The following is a 6371-nucleotide window of genomic DNA, read 5'->3' on the forward strand; positions in this document are numbered from 1 at the left end:
AGATCACACCATTGTACTGCAGCCTGGGCAACAAGAGCCAAACTTGGTCTTAAAAAAAAAAAAGAAAAGAAAAAGAAAAAGGCAACTTTTACAATGATTTTATAGATCCCAATATTATAGTATTTTCTCCAGACTACCCACAAATATGTACTGTGCACCTATCATGTATAAGAAAGCAGTCTAGGAGACACTACCCCTGCTCCCAAGACGGCATTAACAAGTCACTTCAAAATATAATTGGTACAGGCCAGGTGTAGTGGCTCACGCCTGTAATCCCAGCACTTTGGGAGGCCGAGGCAGGTGGATCACGAGGTCAAGAGATCAAGACTATCCTGGCCAACATGGTGAAACCCCGTCTCTACTAAAAATACAAAAATTAGCCAGACATGGTGACATGCACCTGTAGTCCCAGCTACTTGGGAGGCTGAGACGGGAGAATTGCTTGAATCCAGGAGGCAGAGGTTGCAGTAAGCCAAGATTGCACCACTGCACTCCAGCCTGCCAACAGTGAGACTCCGTCTAAAAAAAAAAAAAAGAAAGAAAATTGAAAAGATACAATTAGATCCTGAGGCAAGCAGGTGCTATGGCTCACACATGTAATCCCAGCACTTTGGGAGGCCGAGGCGGGTGGATCACTTCAGGTCAGGAGTTTGAGATCAGCCTGGCCGACGGTGAAATTCTGTCTCTACTAAAAATACAAAAATTAGCCAGGAGCGGTGACATGTACCTGTAATCCCAGCTACTCAGGAGGCTGAGGCAGGAGAATTGCTTGAACCCAGGAGGTGAAGGTTGCAGTGAGCTGAGATCACACCACTGCACTCCAGCCAGGGCAACAGAGTGAAACTCAAAAGAGAGACAGAGAGGAGAGAAGAGAGAAAGAAAAGAGAGAAGGAAGGAAGGAAGGAAGGAAGGAAGGAAGGAAGGAAGGAAGGAAGGAAGGAAGGAAGGAAGGAAGGAAGGAAGGAAGGAAGGAAGGAAGGAAGGAGAAAGAGAAAGAAAAGAAAGAAAGAAAAAGAAAAGAGAAGGAAGGAAGGAGAAAAAGGAAAGAGAAAGAAAGAAGGAAAGAAGGAAAGAAAAAGAAAGAAAAAGAAAGGAAAGAAAGAAAGAAAGAAAGAAAGAAAGAAAGAAAGAAAGAAAGAAAGAAAGAAAGAAAGAAAGAGGGAGGAAGGAAGGAGTCCGGGTGCCGTGGCTCACACCTGTAGTCCCAGCACTTTGGCAGGCCGAGACCAGTGGATCACCTGAGGTTGGGAGTTCAAGACCAGCCTGACCAACACAAAGAAACCCCATCTCTACTAAAAATACAAAATTAGCCAGGCATGGTGGTGGGCGCCTATAATCCCAGCTATCCGGAGGCTGAGGCAGGAGAATCGCTTGAACCCGGGAGGTGGAGGTTACAGTGAGCTGAGATCGCACCGTTGCACTCCAGCGTGGGCAACAAGAGCAATACTCCATCTCAAATTAAAAAAAAAAAAAAAAAAGGGAAGGGGAAGGAAGGGAAGGAAGGAAGGAAGGAAGGAAGGAAGGAAGGAAGGAAAAAGAGAGGAAGGAGGAGGAGAAATATTTTTTTCAGTCTACACAATGAATATGACTATACCCTTCTGGGGAGGGAATATGTTTATAAGATACATTAGTGGGCCGGGCGCGGTGGCTCAAGCCTGTAATCCCAGCACTTTGGGAGGCCGAGACGGGTGGATCACGAGGTCAGGAGATCGAGACCATCCTGGTGAACACAGTGAAACCCCGTCTCTACTAAAACTACAAAAAACTAGCCGGGCGAGGTGGCGGGCGCCTGTAGTCCCAGCTACTCGGGAGGCTGAGGCAGGAGAATGGCGTGAACCCGGGAGGCGGAGCTTGCAGTGAGCTGAGATCAGGCCACTGCACTCCAGCCTGGGCGACAGAGCGAGACTCCGTCTCAAAAAAAAAAAAAAAAAAAAAAGATACATTAGTGATTTTGGTATTTTGATGTTAATGGTCTTTTTCAGGCCTCATGATGTAAATATCCATCTTCTGTCGAGATCGGGGCAGAGCAGGAAGGTGCTCCTTGGGGTTCCCCATCTGATCCCCCTCAGTCCAGCCCTGGTTTTCCTGAGGCAGGAGGGAGGGATGAAGTCTTTGGTGAAGGGTTGGATGCCGGCGGTCGGCAGTGCAGGAGGCAAGACTTTCCATTAGGCTTGAGGTTCAGACACACACCCCACCAAGCCCGCTTCCTGGCCCTGACTCCTTGGGGCAGTGCAGGGACCAAGTGCACCCTCAGCTCAACACTGCCCCCTCTGGACGCAGGCGAGATGGGGAAGGTGCAATGGGGGCAGGCGGGGTGCCTGGCAGAAGCTGAAAGAGTGCCTGAGACACAGAGAGATGAGCGCGGAGACTGAAAGGGATGACGGATGCATCAGAGGTAAAGGGCAGGAGGGAGTTGGAGACGGAGACAGGGAAGAGAGAACAGTCAGAGGGCAAATCAGACAGAGAACATAAGAGATATGAAGATAGAACTGGGACAGAGTGACCTGAGTCAGGCAGATATGGGGACAGATTAATATGGAGAGCGATACAGTCAGGAAAGTCTCCGGGCCAGGTGTGGTGGCTCACACCTGTAATCCCAGCACTTTGCGAGGCCAAGGCCAGGGGATCACCTGAGATCAGGAATTCGAGACTAGCCCGACTAACATAGTGAAACCCCGTCTCCACTAAATACAAAAAATTAGCCAGGCGTGGTGGTGTGTGCCTGTAATCCCAGCTACTTGGGAGGCTGAGGCAGGAGAATAGCTTGAACCTGGGAGGCGGAGGTTGCAGTGAGCCAAGATTGTGCCATTGCACTCCAGCCTGGGAAACAAGAGTGAAGTTCCGTCTCTAAATAAATAAATCAGCTGGGCATGGTGGTGTGTGCCTGTAGTTCCAGAAACTCCAGAGACTGAAGTGGGAGGATCACTTGAGCCCAGGAGGTAGAGGCCATGATTGTGCCACTGCACTCGAGCCTTGATGAAAGAGCAACACTTTGTTTCATAGATGGGGTCTTGCTATGTTGCCCAGGTTGTTCTGGGAACTTCTGGCGTCAAGCGATCCTCCTGCCTTGGCCTCCTAAAGTGCTGGGATTACAGGTGTGAGCCACAGTTCCCAGCCTAAATCTGATTTTTTTTTCCTTGTGGACTAAGTTATGACATACTAAATCTGATTTAAATCCCCACTCCAGCAACCCCAAATGCTAGAGATAGTCAACTACTCACCTTTCCTATGTAAACCAACCAATCCAGAGCCCACACCCCATCCACACCTTTATGAGCACAGGCTCCCTGAGCCACCATCCACCTGTGCTAATTACCCCCGGGCCAGGTACCAAAAACTCAGGACAACCTTTAGGCTCCAGAGCCTGCTGAAATTCAAACTAGGTAATCTCAAACCTGCTTACCTTGCCTCTTCTGGTTTGTTTGTTGTTTGTTTTGTTTTGTTTAGATGGAGTCTCACTGTGTTGCCCAGGCTGGAGTGCAGGCATGATCTCATCTCACTGCAACCTCTGCCTCCCAGGTTCAAGTGATTCTCCTGCCTCAGCCTCCCGAGTAGCTGGAACTACAGGTGTGCACCACCACGCCCGGCTAATTTGTGTGTGTGTGTGTGTGTGTGTGTGTGTGTGTGTGTGTGTGTTTAGTAGATATGGGGTTTCACCACGTTGGCCAGGCTGGTCTCAAACTTCTGACCTCAGGGTGATCCACCCACCTCGGCCTCCCAAAGTGCTAGGATTACAGGTGTGAATCACCGCACCCAGCCTTTTTTTTTTTTTTTCCTGAAAGACAGGGTCTTGATCTGTTGCCCAGGCTGGAGTGCAGTGGTGCAGTCATAGCTTACTGCAACCTCAAACTCCCAGGCTCAAGTGATCCTCCTGCCTCAGCCTCCAGAGTAGCTGGGACTACAGGTATGAACCATGGTGCTGGCCCTGAAACCTATTTATTATTATTATTATTTTTATTTTTTTTTTTTGAGATGAAGTCTGTCACCCAGGCTGGCGCAATCTTGGCTCACTACAAGCTCTGCCTCCCGGGTTCACACCATTCTCCTGCCTCAGCCTCCCGAGTAGCTGGGATTAAAGGCGCACATTACCATGCCTTGCTAATTTTTATATTTTTACTAGAGATTGGATTTCACCATATTGGTCAGGCTAGTCTCGAACTCCTGACCTCGTGATCCACCCACCTCGGCCTCCCAAAGTGCTGGCATTACAGGAATCAGCCACCACACCCAACCAAAACCTACATTTTAAAATATTTTGCTGTGAATAACTTACCCTATGACATTCTTCCCAGGACTGCCCTTGGGCTGGAGGTTCCTGGGAGTTTATTCCTCCCTCCCTCCATGACCCATGGTTCATGACTGACTAGGGGTGGTGTAGTGGCAAGTCTCCAAACTATAGCCCCTAGTGAGCACGTCCCTGATATTCAGATTTGTATAGTGCCCTCCCATATTTAACCTCGGGTTGCCCGACTTGCATTAATTATAAAATACAATGGAAGAGAAATTGTGCCAATTTCAAGCCTAGTCTTTAAGAGACTGGTAGCTTCGGCTCCCCCCTCTTGGAATACTCATTCTTGGGAGCCCTGAGCTATCATGCAAGAAATCTAGTTACTCTGGTGGAGAGGCCACAGAGGGACAGTGCTGACACTGCATGGAGAATGAGAGAAGTCCAGATGTCCCCACAACCCAGCTAGGCCCAGTCCTCATGCTATCCCTACCATGGTGCCACACACATCTAATGTACCATCTTGTATGTGCTAGCCCAGGTGGGCCCTGAGATGACTGCACCTCTAGCCAACATAACATGGAACTGAAGAACTGCCCTGCTGAGCCCAGTCAACCCATGCATTTGTGAGCAATCATGTATAGTTATTGTTTTACAGCTCTAAGTTTTGGGGTGGTGTGGGCTTTTGTTGTTTGTTTTTTGTTTGTTTTGAGATGGTGTATCACTCTGTTGCCCAGGCTGGAGTGAAGTGGCATGATCTCAGCTCACTGCAACCTCCACCTCCCTGTTTCAAGCAATTCTCCTGCCTCAGCCTCTCAAGTAGCTGGGATTACAGGCTCCCACCACCATATCTGGCTAGTTTTTTTGTATTTTTAGTAGAGATGGGTTTCACCATGTTGGCCAGGCTGGTCTTGAATTCCTGGCTTCAAGTGATCTGCCTGCCTCAGCTTCCCAAAGTGCTGGGGTTACAGGCATTTGCCACTGAGGCCGGTTTGGGGGTGGTTTGTTGTTCGGCTACAAGCTCAAACAGGGAGATACAAAGGCCCAGTTCCATATGTCCCAAGATGGGAAAGACTCCACAACTTAATTTGTGCTCTGGAGCTCCCTGCAGGATTAGGCTGAGGTTGGCACTTCACCTGAAGTCACCTCTTGCTCCTCTTCCCCTTTGCTGTCCTGTTTTCCCCAATCTTCTACTGGCTTCTCCTGGGAACATTTTTTTCTTTTTCTCTCTCTCTCTCTCTTTTTTTTTTTTTTTTTTTTGAGACGGAGTCTCGCTCTGTAGCCCAGGCTGGAGTGCAGTGGCCGGATCTCAGCTCACTGCAAGCTCCGCCTCCCGGGTTCATGCCATTCTCCGGCCTCAGCCTCCCGAGTAGCTGGGACTACAGGCACCCGCCACCTCGCCCGGCTATTTTTTTGTATTTCTTAGTAGAGACGGGGTTTCACCGTGTTAGCCAGGATGGTCTCGATCTCCTGACCTCGTGATCCGCCCGTCTCAGCCTCCCAAAGTGCTGGGATTACAGGCTTGAGCCACCGCGCCCGGCCTCTCTTTTTTTTTTTTTCCTTTTTTTTAAGATGGAGTTTTTCTCCTGTTGCCCAGGCTGGAGTGCAATGGAGCGATCTTGGCTTACTGCAACCTCCGCCTCCCGGGTTCAAGAGATTCTCCTGCCTCAACCTTCCAAGTAGCCAGGATTCCAGGCATATGCCACCATGCCCAGTTAATTTTTTTATTTTTTTATTTTTTTATTTTATTTTTTTGTATTTTTAGTAGAGACAGGGTTTCACCATGTTGGCCAGGCTGGTCTGGAACTCCTGACTTCAGGTGATTCACCTGCCTCAGCCTTCCAAAGTGATGGGATTGCAGGCATGAGCCACCGTGCCCGGCAGAACACTTCTTTAATAAATCACTGGCATTTATATCTTGTCTCAGACTCTGCTTCCAAGAGAAGCTGATCTTAGACCTGATGCTTCTAATTTTTTCATCTCCAACCACAACCCCGGGAGGTCAGGGTCTGGCTCCCCCTTTCTCCCTCTCCACTCTTTCTTGCTCCTCTCCTGCATTCAAAAGACATAACCACCTTCCAGGCTCCCCAAACAACAGACAGCCATCTACCGGGGTCGGGTAAAAACATCCATGAGGCCTCTGAAG

The sequence above is a fragment of the Macaca nemestrina genome, chromosome 20 (assembly GCF_043159975.1).
Source record: "Macaca nemestrina isolate mMacNem1 chromosome 20, mMacNem.hap1, whole genome shotgun sequence".
NCBI lineage: Eukaryota > Metazoa > Chordata > Mammalia > Primates > Cercopithecidae > Macaca > Macaca nemestrina.